Genomic DNA, 20,166 nt, shown 5'->3' on the forward strand with positions numbered 1-20,166 from the left:
GCTGAGATCCTGAACTCCTTATTGTCAAATTCAGACTTAAATTGAAGAAAGTAAGGAAAACCACTAGACCATTCAGGTATATGACCTAAATCAAATCCCTTATGACTATACAGGGGATGTGACAAATACATTCAAGGGATTAGATCTGATGGACAGAGTGCCTGAAGAACTGTGGATGGAGGTTTCTGACATTGCACAGGAGGCAGTGATCAAGATCATCCCCAAGAAAAAGAAATGCAAAATGGCAAAATGGTTGTCTGAGGAGGCCTTACAAATAGCTGTGAAAAGAATAGAAGCAAAAGGCAGGGAAAAGGAAAGATATACCCATTTGAATGCAGAGTTCCAAAGAATAGCAAGGAGAGATAAGAAAGCCTTCCTCAGTGATTAGTGCAAAGAAATAGAGGAAAACAATAGAATGGGAAAGACTAGTGATCACTTCAAGGGAATATTTCATGCAAAGATGAGCACAATAAAGGGCAGAAATGGTATGGCCCTAACACAAGCAGAAGATATTAAGAAGAGGTGGCAAGATACTCAGAAGAACTGTACATAAAAGATCTTCATGACCCAGATAACCAAAATGGTGTGATCACTTATCTAGGGCCAGACATTCTGGAATGAGAAGTCAAGTGGGTCACTCCAAACAAAGCTAGTGGAGCTTATGGAATTCGAGTTGAGCTATTTCAAATCCTAAAAGATGATGCTGTCAAAGTGCTGCACTCAGTATGCCAACAAATTTGGAAAACTCAGCAGTGGCCACAGGACTGGAAAAGGTCAGTTTTCATTCCAATCCCAAAGAAAGGCAATCCCAAAGAATGCTCAAACTACCGCACAATTGCACTCATCTCACACACTAGTAAAGTAACGCTCAAAATTCTCCAAGCCAGGGTTCAACAGTGCATGAAAAGTGAACTTCCAGATGTTCAACCTGGTTTTAGGAAAGGCAGAGGAACCAGAGATCAAATTGCCAACATCCACTGGATCATCAAAAAAGCAAGAGAGTTCCAGAAAAACATCTATTTCTGCTTTATTGACTATGCCCAAGCCTTTGACTGTGTGGACCACAAGCAACCGTGGAAAATTCTGAAAGAGATGGGAATCCAGCCCACCTGACCTGCCTCTTGAGAAACCTGTATGCAGGTCAGGAAGCAACAGTTAGATCTGGACATGGAACAACAGACTGGTTCCAAATAGGAAAAGGAGTACGTCATGGCTGCATATTGTCACCCTGCTTATTTAACTTATATGCAGAATACATCATGAGAAATGCTGGGCTGGATGAAGCACAAGCTGGAATCAAGATTGCTGGTAGAAATATCAATAACCTCAGATATGCAGATAACACCACTCTTATGGCAGAAAGTGAACAAGAACTAAAGAGCCTCTTGATGAAAGTGAAGGAGAAGAGTGAAAATATTGTCTTAAAGCTCAACATTCAGAAAACTAAGATATTGGCATCTGGTCCCATCACTTCATGGCAAATAGATGGGGAAACAGTGGAAACAGTGACAGACTTCATTTTTTTTGAGCTCCAAAATCACCGCAGATGGTGCTTGCAGCCATGAAATTAAAAGACACTTACTCCTTGGAAGAAAAGTTATGACCAACCTATCTAAATTCCGTATATATTTAGATAGATGGTAGCGATAACCCTATATGCAAAACAGAAAAAGAGACACAGAAGTACAGAACAGACTTTTGAACTCTGGGGGAGAACGTGAGGGTGGGATGTTTTGAAAGAACAGCATGTATATTATCTATGGTGAAACAGACCACCAGCCCAGGTGGGATGCATGAGTCAAGTGCTCGGGCCTGGTGTACTGGGAGGACCCTGAGAAGTCGGGTGGAGAGGGAGGTGGGAGGGGGGATCGGGATGGGGAATACGTGTAACTATATGGCTGATTCATGTCTATGTATGACAAAACCCACTGAAATGTTGTGAAGTGATTGGCCTTCAACTAATAAAATAATATTAAAAAAAAAAAAAAAGTTATGACCAACCTAGACAGCTTATTAAAAAGCAGAGATATTACTTTGCCACCAAAGATCCGTCTAGTCACATCTATGGTTTTTCCAGCAGTTTTGTATGGTTATAAGAGTTGGTCTATAAAGAAAGCTGAGTGCCAAAGAATTGATGCTTTTGAACTATGGTGTTGGAGAAGACTCTTGAGAGTTCCTTGGACTGCAAGGAGATCCAACCAGTCCATCCTAAAGGAAATCAGTCCTGAATAGTCATTGAAGGACTGATGCTGAAGCTGAAACTCCAGTACTTTGCCCACCTGATGTGACGAACTGACTCATTTGAAAAGACACTGATGCTGGGAAAGATTGAAGGCAGGTGAAGGTGACGACAAAGGATGAGATGGTTGGATCGCATCACCAACTCAAGGGACATGAGTTTGAGTAGACTCCAGGAATGGTGATGGACAGAGAAGCCTGGCATGCTGCAGTCCATGGGGTCACAAAGAGTCAGACACAACTGAGCGACTGAACTGTTACTGATGCTGAATGAGTAGATCTAAAGAAAGCATAGAAACGCAACACAGAAATACAAGGAAATAGAAAGTCCGAGAGGTTATATGACATAGAGGCTAGAATGAGTAGGGTTTCCATTCATGAAATCAAAGGCCTAGAGAGAATAGAAAAGAAATAGGAAAGGCAACTTGAAGAGATGAGAGTTGAAAATTCTTCAAATAATGAAAGGCTTGAAAACATACGGGAAGCACATGAAAGAGGAAATAGTATAAAGTTTTCAAAGCTGCATCTAAACAAAATTATTGCAACTACAGAGTACTAAAAATAAAAGGTTTATAAGTTAACCTTTAGAAGTAAATAGAGGAAAAATAAAATCCCCTACAAAGAAATGACAGAATGAAAGCAAAAGGCCAATTTCTCAGCATCAAAATGGAAGCCAAGAAGCAATGGAGTTCTATTTTCAGAGAACTGATAGAAAAGTAAATGTTAGCCTAGATCTTTATTAGAAGTGAAACTATTTTTCTAGAATGAGTGCAAAATAAAGAAATATTGACTTGGAATGGGAAGAATTACTACCCGTATAGTCATCTGAAAGAACTTTGAAAGCATGTACCTGAGAAAAAATGGAAATAATCCAGGAAGGAATATTTGGAATGATGTTCAGTGTGAAAAAAATGTGTGTTTTAGAATCAACATGCTAAGGTCCCCTCATAGCATATAAAGCAAGTGTTTACATAAAAATAAGGAGTAGAAAAATCTATATAATATTCAAAGATTTCAAAATAATTCTCTCAATTTGTCATAGGTCAAACAGACAAACACTAAAGAAACAGAAAATCAATACCATTAACAAGCTGGATATTTTTGTTCTTTTTTAAATTTTTGTTTTTCTTTTTTATTGAAGTATAATTGATTTTTAATGTTGTGTTAGTTTCAAGTATGCAGGAAAGTGACTCAGTTATGCATATATTTTTTCAGATTCTTTGCCTTTATAGGTTATTGCAAAATATTATAGTTTTAATAATTCCCTATGTTATACAGTAGTTTGTATATTCTAATCCCAAACTCCTAATTTACCATCCTGTAATTTATCCCTTTGGTAAACATAAATTTGTTTTCTATGTCTATGGGTCTTTTTATGTTTTGTGAATGAGTTTATTTGTATCAATCTTTTTAGATTCCACTTATGATATATGTCTTTATCTGTCTGCTTTCTTCACTTAGTATGATAATCTTTAGGGCCATCCATGTTGCTGCAAATGGGGCTCATTCTTTTTTATGGGTTAATAATATTCATATATACATACCACATCATCTTTATCCATTCATCTTTTGATGGACACCTCATACATTTGGATGTTTTTAAAACCCCATAGCTCATAAAATAATAGAAATTAAAAACTCCTAATGATAATAAAATGATATGATAATTAAAAACATAAAATGGTATTAATGACATGCATCCATTTGTAATTTAAAAAAAAAAAAACTCTCCTGGAACAAGGAATTGAAGGAACCATCTTAACTAGATAAGGAGTGGCTACAAAAAATAACCAAAAACAGAACAAAATTACTACTGGTTTGTTCTTAATGATCAACAGTTGCAGCTTTTTTTTTTTTTAATTAAAAGTTTATTCAGTAAAAAGTAAATTGTCCTCCTAACCCAGACAGTATTTCAGAGGCAAAAAACTATCCATATGTGTTTAGGGGTAAGCCTTCCCATAAAGCTGTATCAATTTAAACTTTTACCAGCAGAGTGTGAGAGAGTTCATTTCACTTAGTATTACATTTGAAGTACGAAACAGTTGTTTTAGAAAATATTTATCCTCAGCCTTGGGAAGCTGAAAATAGTTTATTGGGTATTTTTATTTTCTTGTTGTAAACAGTTGTTTGTATTGTTTACCCATTTCACTAAGAAGATGTTAATAATTTTCATTTTGATTTGTAAAAAATATTTGCCATGTTAGTAATAGTAACCTTTTGCCTGTCTTGGAAGATAAATCTAAGACATCTGTTTATTTGCAGTTTGGGTTTTTTTTTTAATGATGTTTCATTATGTGGAGACTTTTAAGTTTTTACATGGCCAAATCTGACAATATTTTCCTGTGTTATTTCTGCCTTTGCCTTTATGCATATCCCTAGAGACTGGAGAGTTTCCAGTCGCTTTCTGTTGTTATTGTACAGTTATTTTTTTGAGTATCTGGTTAGGGCTGCAGATTTATTTTGTCCCTTTAGCATTTATTAAATGGGTTTTGATTTCCTCACTGAAATAAACTATCAACTTTATGATGGTTTAAATTCCTTTATAATAGAACCTTTCTTTTTCTTGCTTTCTTTTTTGTACCATTAATCTCTTTCATTTTTTTTACAAGTTCCATGTTTAATTATTGTAGCATTGTTATTTATGAGGCAATGATAATTCTCATCACCCACCCCATTCTTCTTCTTTATCTTTTTTCCTCCATTTTATTGGACACTTAGTGAAAAACTGCAAACATTATGCCTGTTCTTCTATTTCAAAATGATCTCAACTATCCTTTTTTAAATTTATTAGCTAAGTTGAAAGTCACTTCCTAAAGTTGAAAACTACAAACATAACCAACCCTTTTGATATATTATTTTTAATTTCATTCATCCCATATACTTAGGTAGAGCTAAAGTAGGATTGTAAAGTCAGAAATACATCTATTAGTTTGAAAAGGAGAAGGTAGAAAGGAAATAGTTACACTCTGACATAACCAAAGTTTTTGAAAGTTATACAGTGTTATTTGTCTGACATTATTTCTCCAAAGTATCTCATCTACTCTAGCCAGACATATCTCTTTATTATTCCTTCTTCAGGTTATGCACATTTCAAATACTTCGCTGAGAATATTCATTTCCAGGGATAGTCTTTCTCTTCTGTGTGTTAGGAATGGTTTCTTTAAAAAAATTTTAAGGCCAAACTTTAGCTCCTCCAGCATGAAGCTTTCTTTCAATATTCATAGCTTTTGTTATCTGTTCTATACAGTTTAAATATTTTAGAACTTTTTCTAATTATTAAAACAATAAAACAGACTCCCAGAACATTTGACAATGAAAGAATACATATTTTGTTAAGCTTTAACTCCCTATTTTGAGTTGTATATTTTCTCTTACATTATTTTAATATGAATACATAGCTGTAACCTGGTGAACTTACAGTTTTGTAGCTTATTTTAGCATAGACTTAAGCTTCTCTCTGTTGCTTCACTGTATTCATTATTACCATTTTAATAGCCACCCAATATTCTATAGAGTCAGTATACTATTATTTACTTAATCTTTGCTTTACACCGTTCCTTATAACAGAAAACTCTGCAGTAAAATCTTTGTTGTGTAGTTTTCCTCTCTTTGGGGAATGATATCCTTAAAATAGGTATCAAGAATTGAAATTAAAGGGAGAAGGAATACGAGCATTTTCAGGTGTCAGTATATGTTGTTGGATGATTTTCAACCATCAATTTTTTGTGTGAGAAGTTCTGGTATCCCAGCAACTTTGATGTCACTGGACATAAATATTTTTCTATAGATTATTTAAGAGAAGAGGAAAAAAGCATGTTAAATATGTTTGTCCCTGATTCTCTTTTGTATTAGTTAGGTTTCTTGAGTTAATTTTTGTCTCCCCAAAGACATTGTAAAGTCCTTGGTGAGAGTAGAGATAATGATTTTTGTTTATTCTTTATGACCTATATCCTCAAAAAAAAATGTAGTAGATGTAGTTGTCTTCAGTATTTGCTTCTTAATTGACTGGAACTTAAGCAAAATTTATTTTTGTTGTTCAAACTCAGGGTCAATAGTGATAAATGCATGCAAATTTGTGGTGTATCATTTCCAAAAACAACCTTGTACACTAACCTCACCTAGAGACATTATGCTTATCCTTAGAATCAAAGTTAATTGAAATTTCCAGTAAACATGTATTTCGATTTTTTTCTCTTTTAGAATTTCAGATTCATTTATTCTAGCTGTTACTCAATTAACAAGGGGTAAACTGCTCAAGCCCCATCATTTACAGTGTTTGCCCATAAAAAGACTAGGCAAAACACAGGGCTTTGGTCCTCTAAACCCACGATCGTGGGTGGGATTCAAGAATGAACCTTGGCTCCACATGAAAGTAAAAGTCATCTGTGATAGAGAAGTACCCTGTTGGTGAGAGTTAGCACCTATACTTCCTCCTCATTTTATCCTTGGTCTAGAATAGTGTTGGAGGTATGATAGACGGTCCATATATATGGATTCATTGAATGGTTGAATGAATGAATCTGTGTGCTTAGGTCGAATTAGTCAATCACTCTACAAATATGTATTGAACTCCTGTGAAGTGCAAAACTGAGGGTACTCATTACTGTGGGAAAAAAAAAGATAAAGTTGACAGATCCTATACATAGCAGAGGATGGATCTAATGACCTTGAGGTTCCATCCAGTACATTTTTCTCCAATTCATGTGCATTCCTTTTGACACATGTCACATCCACAGGCCAAATAGAACTCTTCAAGCTGCATTTATATGATGCATGATGACCCCACCCCACCCCCGCCACACATACCCATCTCCCCCAAGGGCCTGAAAAGAAGTTGTATGATGTGGATTCTTAGTGCTGGCGACTCCTGGGTTGGGACGAGCAGGGCTCCAGATGGAGCCTTTTGTGGAGGGCTTCCTTTCATCCTTGGCTGTAAGCAGCCTGAGCTGTTATATTATAAATGAGTAATTTACAGCCTCCTCCCCAAGCCCTTCTTTGTAGGCTGTTTCGTAGGCTTTGTTACCAAAGGTTACCAGCACGCCTGGTGCCTTTGATTTTTGCGGACACTCTGGACCAGAGAAAACAGTTGTCGCCTTGAGCATCTGCACGTTGCCTTTCACATGTCCTGCAAATGGGTACCTGCCAGTGCTCTTCCCCAGATGCCCTGACCATTGATTTTTCACTGCTCGCTCTCGCAGTTATTAGCCAGTGAGAGGCCAGGACGCTTAGCTCTCCACTTTAATTATTCATCCTTATGAAGAAAAATTTCCCTCGCATGCTTTATCCTCCTCCAGCCCCGACCTGAGCGCATGTGGACTCCTCCTTCCTTCCCTCTCTGAGTGCCTGGTGTGTCGAAGGGCCTTTAACCAGGGTGCCCGTTCCGTTTATGCCTTTAATATGCATTTTGTGTTCTGCCAAGGGGGTCAGAAGGGCACATGGAGAAGCCAGATGGCTTACCTCTTCCCTCAGGAAAGGCGCTGCTATTTGGTTGGGCACCTTCCCAGCGCAAGGCAGGGGAAGAGTTTCAGGGAGAGTGGATCCAAATGCCACCGTCATCTGAGGGTGCAGCTCCAAGTTCCTCTTGGGCTGTGCTCCTCTGTCCTCCTCTGCCACTTGCAGGAGTTTTCTGCCAGAAACAGCATTTCAGGAAATACTAAAAAAAAGTGTGGGGGAGGGAGGGAGGGATGGGAAAAAGCAACCCGTTTTATCGATGACCTTTGCTCAGACACAAGTTTCTGTTATTTTTATCTGACTAAAGTAAGAAACCATAATCCATGGATGAAAAGACAGTGGACAAACTCCATGAAGTCATGAACACCCCGAGGATGTGTTTTTCCCCCCATTTCTGGTTTTTAATGTTCCTTCCTGGCTGCCGTTCCCCAACTTCAACTTTTGAAAAGCCAAGCAACTAGCCAGGCCCGGGGAACTTATTTGTATGCAGCACAAATTTCAGAATCTGTTCTCAGCCTGTGCCGAGTGAAAAATGGCCTGCATTTTCTTGATAGCCCATGTGGTTGTAAAGAATAAATGGCTAATGAATTACAGATGAACATTGACGCAAATTAATCTTCCCGCTGTCCCTGGGTTATATGGCAGCCATTTAAAAGTTTAATCAATACACTAAAGTTGAAAACATGCAGGCACTGCAGTTGTTTGGATGTAATAAACATCAGAGGGAACCGGGAGGTTTGCACTCAGTCCATGTATCATAATGACAGCTATTTATGTTTAATGGACTAAATATTTTTTATTGGAAGGGAGCAAATGTCAGCTTAACTTTGTGAGCCCCACATTCAACTTTCCTTTGAGGTTGGTGAAAGACGGCTGACGTGTCATTGGAAATGAAATGTTAAGGGGGGAAAAAGCGCAGCAGAGACAAAAGCGAGGAGAAGGCGTCGTTTGGAGACGTGATGCAGTGCGAACATTCTGCAGCAATTCATTAAGGAGAACGTAAACTCTGATATTTCTAATGTTGCTGTAAAATGGTTTATAGGAACAACCTTAATGGTTATTAGGGAAAACAAGTGCCCAGATCTGCCAGATATGCCGTTCTGTGCAGGCTTTTGTTTGAAAACTCTTTACCAGGTCATATTTGCTGGAGATTTATAATTAGTCCTTTTTCTTAATGTGAGAAGTGGCGGAGAAGCAGCCTGATGGCTCTCAGCCCTTGGATTCCACAGATCTTTCCTTTTGAATGGTGTCCAATGACTTTAAATAACCATGTGTTCTCTTTTGGAATACTTATATCTTAATTACTTTTCAAGTCGATATTTTGAAGCTCTGCTGTGAGTCTGGTAGAGCCATGGAGGCTTAAAGATAGAATGGACTTTGCCAGTAGCCATGCCATCACGCTGAACAGAAACAGGCTGAAATAAAAGGAAGGAAATAGCTTTGTCTAAACAAACAAACAAACAAAATGTGTGTGTGTGTGTGTGTTTATATACACACACAGTTCAGTTTTGCATTTTCTTTCTTTTTTTCTCCCAAAGTAAAAGTATGTTATTCCTGTGGAGCATGGGGTACTGGAAAAAGGCATACACTTTATAAAAATAATTTGAAACATTTTAGACAATGGAGAGCATGTTTTTAATGTCCCTTTTGCATCCAATTGCCTCAACCCTCTTCAGTGTCTGAGGGTTGCTAAAAGTCCTCATGTTTGATGGAAGAGTTTTGAAAAAAATAGTTCTCAAGGTGGAGCTGTGAGATACCTAGCTATCCAGTAGTCAACTCTTTAAAATATATATGTATGTGTGTATATATATTGTATATATATTTTTAATGTATAAGAAGATGCCATATGTATGTATATATGTATATATGCACGGTCATGTATATACATGAAACACATGTACATGTGTGTGTATATACACACATATATGCCATATATGTGTGTATATACATCATATATATGGCATCTTATGCATTTATATATATATATTATATGTGTATATATATATTATATGTATACATTAAAAATTTTAAGGACAAGAATTTTTATTCTAACTGGGACTAAGATTCAGAAGAAATCAGCACTATGTGACATTAGGTTAGTCAACGAAACTAATGGATTCTCTGGCCCTTCATCTTCCTATCAGCAAAATGATGAGATATTTTTCATTCTGAGGACCAGAGCATCACTCGCTGTTCACCATGATGATGTCCCACCCTGCTGCTTCTCATGCCTCCCTCCCTTGTGGTCCCTGGACTCTGCTTTAATTTTCCTCCCGGTTCTTTTTCTCCCAGGTGATTCATTTATTTGTCTGTTCATTTTGTGTTTCCACTGTGTTACTCTACAGTCCATGGTGTGGGAAAGGAGAACAGGAATGGGAGGAAGCAGGAATGTGATTTTTTGCCTAGCTTTTAGAATTCCAGGGTTTGGCCCATAGTAGGTTCTTATAAATGGCAGTTAAATGAATCTCAGGCTATTGTTTCTTATTGCCTTTAAAATAGTAACTACAGCCAGTTTTGGATCATCTATTATGATTTCTCAGCATAGTGTTAGTCTTCATGTTCTCAAAACAGCTACTACTCTGCCTGGAATTGTTTTACCAGTCTGGACAAGATGAAGAAGGTGGGTCTTTTCCTGTATGGCATTCACTTTTTATTTGTGGGTAGACAGTTTCCTAAAGGCATCTGCCTATTCATCATTGCCCAGACCACATCAGTGGAAGGCTGGAAAATCTAGTATTTTAGTTTTCATATTCTTACTGCAAAGGAAGCTATGATAAAGGAGAGTCAATCCATAGTGTCTGTTTCATAAGATAAATCACACTTTTTGTGTTCCAACAAAAGGCTTGGAAGTTTGTTAGATGTCCATTTGTAGAGCAATTTACATCATCTTTACAACCCCCTTATTACAGAAGAATATTTATTCACATTATCTTAATAAGTGGTAGAGCTGAGATCTGAAGCTATATTTGTCTGAAGTAGAAACTTTAGGCCTTTTCTCTAATGCCCTGTTATTTTAGCTGCCATTTTAATTTCAAAATGAAGGATGGCAGGGCTACCAGTTCACAATGAATATACTGTCTTGTGAATTCACTTAGTACACCGAGTCTCTTTCTTTGACAGTTAAGTAGGTGGCATCTTCTATCCTTTTATATTCAACCTTTGAACATTTTATACAAAGTGGTTAAGTAGGTGGGCTCTTGCATCTGTCTTGATTCAAATCCTGGCTCCATCACTTACTGCCTAGAACAAACTGCATAACTGCTCTGCTTTAGTTTTTTTATCTTTAAAATGGAAATAATAGTAGTATCTACAGCATGAGTGTTTTCAGAGGATTAAGTGCTTAGAACAGTGTCTGGCACTCAATAAATGTGGATTATTATTATCACTGTTATTATCCATGTTCACTGTCTCTGGTTTGGTTTACAAGATCAGATTGAATTTTGAGGGGACAGGATCATGTTTTATCCCCCTCTTCATTTTCCCAAAATGCTTAACAAGTTTCCAGGCACATTTTTACTAAGTAAAAACTCATTCTAGGACAGCACTGCATAAGTTCAAATCCTTGTTCCTTTGATTTAACATCTCTTTGCCTCAGCTTCTAAATCCAAAAATGGGGAGACTAACACTATCTACCTCACAGGGTCATTGTGAATATTGAATGTGATAATGCACTTAAAGTTTTTAAAGTAATGTTTAATAAATAGAATACACTCAGTGTTAGCTGTAATTATTATAATCAATCATAGATTACTAGTACTCAAAGAGTGAAACTCCATGGGATATAATCTAATCTGTAATGATTCTAAAGGAAATTTCTCTCAGGCAGTTTAAGGTACATGATTATTAAAGAATAACCATATCTTTCTGGTAAAGCCATGTTGAGTCTACCCTGTGATCCAGGACATGTGATACATATGAGAGATGCAAAAATATATAAAACACAGTAGAAAACCCAAGTGGTGATGAAAATAAGCAATGTTCACCCTCAAAAATAACTTAACACTTCAAAAGTAAAACTACCCTGGGATATAACTTTTCCATTTATTAAGCTAACTAAGATAATCGAATAAACCATACTTTGTGCCATTGAATGGATTGGGTGTATGGCAGTATGTTTTAGAAAACCATTTTGACCCTGTGCATTGAGGCTAGAAAATATTTAGATCCTTTACCTAATAATGCTACATTAGGAATCTGTCCAAAGGAAAAAATCTGAAATACATAAACAAATCATCTTTATACATTAAAATCTTCAGTATAATAATGTTTATAACATCAAAGCACAGAAAACAGTCAATATCATAGGAATGCTAATTATGACACACCCACAGAGTGCACTGTTATATAGCATTCAGTGTTGTTTAAAATAATTTTAATGTAGCAGGCAAACATTTATTCAATAAAAACAAATGAAAAAAATGTATATATCATCAATATTTATGACATAGGGGTAGAAAAAAGAATAGAAGTCAAAACATCAAAGTGTTAACTTCATTTTAGTTCTGGGCATTGAAGTTATGCATGAGTTTTATTTATTTTTCTTTGTACTTTATTGTTTGGCAATGAGCATATAGATATAATAAAACTTAAAAACAAAGCCCCCTGGAACAGTATGATTTTTATTAAAATAGTTCTAGGAAAAAAGTAGTGCTAATACAAAATAGGATTTATATAATAGGAATTGTATTCAACTGCAACTAATAAACACCCTCAAATAGCAGTCACTTCAATAAAATACTTTCTTAACATGAACCCCAGATGTATACCATCCATGGCTGGTATGGTATACCACAAACTCAAGCTTGTTTTATTTTTGTTCAGTGTTCGAACAGACCAGCTCCACCCTCTAGTTTGATTTATGGTCACAATATTGTTGCTGTAGCACCAGCCTTTATTTCCACGTTCCAAGTAGCGGAAAGAAAGAAATATCAAAGTAAGAAGGATATTGCTCCAAAGCAAAGCAGTTCTCTTTTAACAAGATGCCAGGTTTCCTCTACAGCATCCTGCTTTATCTTATGCCCTCCATCAATGATCTCGTCCCTGAGCTCAACAGCCTAGGGTGTCTGTGTGAGATAAAAGAGGAATATGGATGTTGGGTAGCTGACCTTACTTTCTGACTTTATTTCCAACTCCGCCGCTTATCCACAGGTTGATTTAACCAAGTCTGTTGCATCAGTGGCACCAAGGAAGCCTCAAGGAACCTTTTCAATATTGCACCATAGGTAACCATTATCATCAATTGTGCGTTGTATACAGGATGAATCCTATTTGCCACTCTAAGCCCCCGGTTTCCCTCGTGCTTTCATTTCCTCCCCTTTAAAATAGGCATAATGAAATTTTTATTGCCTTTTAGTATTGTTGTAAAATAATATGGTTGTATAATTGTGAAAGTCTTTTTGGAAAGGGCAACTCTGTTATGCAAATGTAATTTTTATAAGACTAGTAGCTAACAGAAACTGAGTGCTCACTCCATGCTAGTCACTTTGGAGCTTTTTATACACAATATCTCATCTAATCTTAGGAATTAGATATTATGAATATCCTTATTTTTCAGGTATAGGTATTGAGACACAAAGAGATTTGAACCCAGGTTGTTTGGCTCCTGAGTCTATTACACTGGTTCTCAAACTTTAGTATGCTTAAGAATCACCATATACTTGTTAAAGATACAGTGATCTAGGATCAGAAGTCAGATTCTGCAGCTGGTAGGCTGCCAACTACACTTAGCTGGTCTCAGTTCTACAAACTGTAAAGTCTTGATTTTCCAGCAGTGTGGCTGTGTACCTCAGAGACATACTGCTTCCAGTTCCTGAATTCTGCTCTAGCCTTTCCCTGATCTTCTCTGTCAAGGAGACCACATCCATTTGAGTAGCTATTTGAGTAGCATGCCAAGTATCTGGGAAACTTTGTTATTTCACCTGGGAAACAGGGCACTCACTTATGAGGCTACCCCTTCTATTTTGGGTACCTTCAGAAGTGACAAAACTTGGACCAATGGATTTTGTTGATTGGATTTTCATTATTTTTCAACGAGAATGTCTTTGAGGTCAGGCATGAGGACTGATGGACCAAGGAAAAATGAGCAGTTAGTTTCCAGGAAGATCAGGAATATATACCAAGCTTTCTTCTTGGCCCATGAGTGATAGATGTGCAATGAGAAGTTCTATGTTTGCCATTGGACAGGCTCCTCAGGACAGAAAACAAAGACAGTGTCATTTAAAGATCTCAGGAGACTCATTCCCTTACTGAATTCAGGAAGAATATCAGAGCAACTGAATTTTGGGAGCATTTTCAGTTCTTTTTAAAACTGTTCTGTCTTGCCATGGATAAAAACCATCAAGTCAAATCATACATTGTGATATATTTGAGCACCGAGGGCTGTAGGGAGAGGGAATGAAAGCTATGGATAAGAATTTGTATGAACTATATTTTAAATCAAATTGGTAGGCTTCAGGGAGAACACAAAGTCCCTTAAGGACTCACAGATTTGAATTCTGTTTAGATCCATTTTATAGGCCATGTGTTAAAAAAAATGAGGGAGCAAAAAATGATACTAGTTATCTCATAAGATTGTTTAGAGGATCAGGTGATGACATAATCCATGTAAAATGTTCATTACAGTGCCTACATATAGGAAACTCAATAAAGTTAGCTATGATGGTCATGAGGAGAAGGAGGGCAAGAAATCTGCTATGATTTTCTTCATAAAATGTCTTTCAATTGAGGATTCCCCTTGTCAACAGAAGCTGTCATTATAACTAGAAAGTTCATTTTTAAAATACTATCAAGAAATGAAACACAAAACTTTACTGAAATAAGCCCAAAGTCACAGAAACATTGCTCATTGCATACTTCTCTGGTGCATCAGTCCCTTAGGTGATCTTTGGTATAATGGAAGGAGCGCTGAATTTGTAATCAAAAGAACTGAAAGCTAACCATAGCTTTTCATTATAATATTTGTATCTCTTTGAATATATTAGTTACTCTTTCTAAGTCTCACTTTCTTCTTCTGTAGACTAGGGACAATAAAGCCTACCTAGTGGTCATAGAGAATATACAAGATGATGTATTTTAGAGTACTGTATATAGTGTCTTATACATAGGAGGTGATCAAATTAATAATCGATGGTGTGAAGGGCTATGGCAGTTCTCCAGAATGAGCTGTGCTTCTGGGGAACAGTCTCCATGTCCAGGAGCATGCCTTGATGCAGAAGACAATTCTACAAAAACAAGATTCAGAACTGAGAATTTCCTTTTTAATGTTAGAATAGCTGGCCTAAGGACTTACTGTTCCATGTTTGGGGGCAGAGATTTTGCTATGATGTTCTTCTTAGTGTGAGAAAAAAATCTTCCAGTCCACATTATCACCCAACACAGTGCTGCTCAGCGATTCCCAAGTACTTCCTGCCCTTGGGAATCTACCTAGTGTTTCTCCAGTAAGAAGAAGTCTCTGCTCTGTGCTGCAGCTGTCACGAACTTTCATTGCCTTTAATATCCAAGAGTGGATTGCTAGATATCATACCACATGTGCCTATAGCACATGAGCATTGGTAATTCAGGATGAGAAGATAATGCGTATGTGAATTGAATAACAGGATTGAGAGTGAATATCCTATCTCATTCCTGATGGAGGGAAAGCACTCACTCTTTTAATAGTGAGTATCTTAGCTGTGGGTTTTTTTTAATAGGTGACATTTATGAGGCTGAGGAATTTTTTCATTGATTCCTGTATTTGAAAAGTTTTCATTGAGGTGAATGAATATTGAATTTTGTCATTTTTTTCCTGCATTGTTTGACATTATTATACTTACTCAGTCGTGTCCAATTCTATGCAACCCCATGGACTACAGCATGTCAGGCTTCCCTGTCCATCACCAACTCCTGGAGTTTATCCAGGCTCATGTCCATTGAGTCAGTGATACCATGCAACCATCTCATCCTCTGTCATCCCCTTCCCCTGCCACCTTCAATCTTTCCCAGCATCAGGGTTTTTTCAAATGAGTCAGCTCTTCGCATCAGGTGGTCAAAGAATTGGAGTTTCAGCTTCAACATCAGTCCTTCCAATAAACACCCAGGACCGATCTCCTTTAGGATGGACTGGTTGGATCTCCTTGCAGTCCAAGGGACTCTCAAGAGTCTTCTCCAGCACCACAGTTCAAAACCATCAATTCTTCAGCACTCAGCCTTCTTTACAGTTTAACTCTCACATCCATACATGACTACTGGAGAAACCATAGCCATGACCAGACAGATCTTTGTTGGCAAAGTAATGTCTCTGCTTTTTAATATGCTATCTAGGTTGGTCATAACTTTCCTTCCAAGGAGCAAGCGTCTTTGAATTTCATAGCTGCAATGACCATCCGCGGTGATTCTGGAGCCCCAAAAGATAGTCAGCCACTGTTTCCACCATTTCCCCATCTATTTGCCATGAAGTGATGGGACCCAATGCCATGATCTTAGTTTTCCGAATGTTGAGTTTTAAACCAACTTTTCACTGTCTTCTTTCACTTTCATCAAGAGGCTTTTTAGTTCCTCTTCAATTTCTGCCATAAGGCTGGTGTCATCTGCATATCTGAGGTTATTGATATTTCTCCCAGCAATCTTGATTCCAGCTTGTGCTTCATCCAGCCCAGCGTTTGTCTTGATGTACTCTGCATATAAGCTAAATAAGCAGGGTGACAATATATAGCCTTGACGTACTGCTTTTCCTATTTGGAACCAGTCTGTTGTTCCATGTCCAATTCTAACTGTAGCTTCCTGACCTACATATAGGTTTCTCAAGAGGCAGGTCAGGTGGTCTGGTATTCCCATCTCTTTCAGAATTTTCCACAGTTTGTTGTGATCCATACAGTCAAAGACTGTGGCATAGTCAATAAAGCAGAAATAGATGTTTTTCTGGAACTACCTTGCTTTTTTGATGATCCAGTGGATGTTGGCAATTTGATCTCTGGTTCCCCTGCCTTTTCTAAAACCAGCTTGAACATCTGGAAGTTCACAGTTCACGTATTGCTGAAGCCTGGCTTGGAGAATTTTGAGCATTACTTTACTAGTGTGTGAGATGCTTGCAATTGTGTGGTAGTTTGAGCATTCTTTGGCATTGCCTTTCTTTGGGATTAGAATGAAAACTGACCTTTTGCAGTCCTGTGGCCACTGCTGAGTTTTCCAAATTTGCTGGCATATAGAGCGCAGCACTTTTACAGCATCACCTTTGGGGACTTGAAATAGCTCAACTGGAGTTCCGTCACCTCCACTAGCTTTGTTTGTAGTCATGCTTCCTAAGGCCCACTTGACTTCACACTCCAGGATGTCTGGCTGTAGGTGAGTGATCACACCATCATGATTATCTGGGTTGTAAAGATCTTTTTTGTACAGTTCTTCTGTATATCCTTACCACCTCTCCTTAATATTTTCTGCTTCTGTGAGGTCCATACCATTTTTGTCCTTTATTGAACCCATCTTTGCATAAAATGTTCCATTGGATCTCTAATTTTATTGAAGAGATCTCTAGTCTTTCCCATTCTATCGTTTTCCTCTATTTCTTGCATTGATTGCTGAGGAGGTTTTCTTATCTCTCCTTGCTATTCTTTGGAGCTCTGCATTCAAATGGGTATATCTTTGCTTTTCTCCTTTGCTTTTCACTTCTCTTCTTTTCACAGTTATTTGTAAGGCCTCCTCAGACAGCCATTTTGCTTTTTTGCATTTCTTTTTCTTGGGGTTTGTCTTGATCCCTGTCTGCTGTACAGTGTCACAAACCTCCATCCATAGTTCATTGGGCACTCTATCAGATTAGTCCCTTAAATCTATTTCTTACTTCCACCATATAATCATAAGGGATTTGACTTAGGTCATACCTGAATGTTCTAGTGGTTTTCCCCACTTTCTTCAATTTAAGTCTGAATTTGGCAATAAGGAGTTCAGGATCTGAGCCACAGTCAGCTCCCCATCTTGTTTTTGCTGACTGTATAGAGCTTGTCCATCTTTGGCTGCAAAGACTATAATCAATCTGATTTAGAAGTTGACCATCTGGTGATGTCCATGTGTAAAGTCTTCTCTTGTGTTGTTGGAAGAGGGTGTTTGCTATGACCAGTGCATTCTCTTGGCAAAACTCTATTAGCCTTTGCCCTGCTTCATTCTGTACGCCAAGGCCAAATTTGCCTGTTATGCTGGTGTTTCGTGACTTCCTATTTTTGCATTCCAGTCCCCTATAATGAAAAGGACATCTTTTTTTTTGGGTGTTAGTTCTAAAAGGTCTTGTAGGTCTTCATAGAACTGTTCAACTCAGCTTCTTTAGCATTACTGGTCGGGGCATAGACTTGGATTACTGTGATATTGAATGGTTTGCCTTGGGAATGAACAGAGATCATTCTGTTGTTTTTGAGATTGCATCCAAGTACTGCATTTTGGACTCTCTTGTTGACTATGATGGCTACTCCATTTCTTCTAAGGAATTCTTGCCCATTGTGGTAGATATAATGGTCATCCAAATTAAATGCACCCATTCCAGTCCATTTTAGTTCACTGATTCCTATAATGTTGACATTTACTCTTGCCATCTCCTGTTTGACCACTTCCAATTTGCCTTGATTCATGGACCTAACATTCCAGGTTCCTATGCAATACTGCTCTGCATCGAACCTTGCTTCCATCACCAGTGACATCCCCAACTGGGTGCTGGTTTTGCTTTGGCTCCACCTCTGCATTGCTTCTGAAATTAGTTCTCTACTGATCTCCAGTAGCATATTGGGCACCTACTGACCTGGGGAGTTCATCTTTCAGTGTCCTATCTTTTTGCCTTTTCATACTGTTCATGAGTTTCTCAAGGCAAGAATACGGAAGTGGTTTTCCATTCCCTTCTCCAGTGGACCACATTTGGCAGAACTCTCCACCATAACACATTCATCTTGGCTGGCCCTACACGGCATGGCTCATAGTTTCCTTGAGTTAGACAAAACTGTGGTCCATGTGATTAGACTGGTTAATTTTCTGTGATTGTGATTTTTGTCTCTCTGCCCTCTGATGCCCTCTCTCAGCGCCTACCCTCTTACTGGGGTTTCTTTGACCTTGTATGTGGGGTCCTCACACCCCCACTCCTGACCTTGGTGCTGGAGTGGTGAGCGGCAGTTATGTGGTGCTAGAGTAGCCCGCGGCCGAGAGGAGATACCCCATATCCAAATTACAATGAAGTGGGAAGAATAATAATAATGAAATGATGGGCTATGATACAGTGAGACATGGGTGCTGGATGTATAATAAATAGTGCACAGGAAGATCAAAGAAGAAGCCACTAATTCTGCCTGAAGGAAATCTAGGTTAACTGTCTAGATCTTTGCCATATAAGACTCAAGTTCATGTTTGTTGTTATTGTGGTTGCGACAGCTTTTGTTGCTTTTCCACAGCCATGTTGGCCTCCTGGAACATTTCACTGTCATCCAGGAGGTTGCAAATTCATTGTTTTAGTTAATTAATGGAGGCTTTTTGGAAATTAGTGCTCTCCTGTTATTAATTTTCAGTTAAAGTTATCTATTGTGATTTCCATTTTAAAAATAGATGCTGTCTACTTGATTTGCTTGTTACTCTTTGGTAGTAAAATATAGCTATAATGGCTTTGTGGAGTTGTCAGTTATTTAAGTATTCATGCATATTTAGGTAAAGCCTGGATGGCTTGGAATTATTTTAACATGACTAAATGTGTCATAAAAATTTTTGCTCCAAGAGTATGCTGTAAATGCATATGCTCAATTTAGGGAACAAAATAGAACTTTAGGTTTCAAAACATAAATGTTTAGCACATATTGTTCTTATTTTTCCCTATATGCTGAGCACAGTGCTAGGACCTCAAAGACTGCATTAGACACAAAAGATTACCTACTCTCATGAAACTTGGAATCTAGTGGATATTCATTTATTCATTAACCTATGAATATATACTGAAAGGCTTCTACTGTGCCAGATGCTGTTGACAGATGCTCTGCTTTGCCATACAGATGAAAACATCCATGTACTATTGTATCTGGTACATAGTCAGACCCTAACAAATACTTAACTGACTACAAAATTACCCTTTCAACTCTCTTTAATATATGAAAATATTTTATATTAAGAAAGAATATGGAAGGACAAACTGTGTTGTTTTTGCTCACTCATATACACGTTTTCTTCCTGTTTGGGGACTACAATACTAGTCTTCCTTTCACTCAACCCTTGCAGTTACATATGGTTAAATGAGTATGTTTTAGTCAAAGCAGTGGAGGTGGAGTTAGTGGAGGTGATGGTGTCATTTCTAACCAAGGCTTTTGAGAAGTGGCTGTGTGTCCTTCACTTTTTCTTCAATAGGACTGGTACATGTAGCAGGACTTGGTAGGAGATGGGAGAACTACAAGGATCAGGCATGACAGAAAATTCCTGGAGGAACCTGAGTAAGGAAGATATAGACTTCCATTGTGTTAAGCCACTGCAATTGTAGGGCTTGTTTGTTAT

The 20,166-nt window shown here is 37.8% G+C and overlaps 1 protein-coding gene across 1 annotated transcript in view; it reads left to right on the forward strand.

Moving 5' to 3' along the window:
• LRMDA (leucine rich melanocyte differentiation associated) overlaps nucleotides 1-20,166 on the forward strand; it is a 1,142,706-nt gene that overhangs the window by 1,060,374 nt on the left and 62,166 nt on the right. The gene's annotated exons all lie outside the window — the stretch shown is intronic.

The sequence above is a fragment of the Muntiacus reevesi genome, chromosome 2, assembly GCF_963930625.1.
Source record: "Muntiacus reevesi chromosome 2, mMunRee1.1, whole genome shotgun sequence".
In the NCBI taxonomy this organism is placed as follows: Eukaryota; Metazoa; Chordata; class Mammalia; order Artiodactyla; family Cervidae; genus Muntiacus; species Muntiacus reevesi.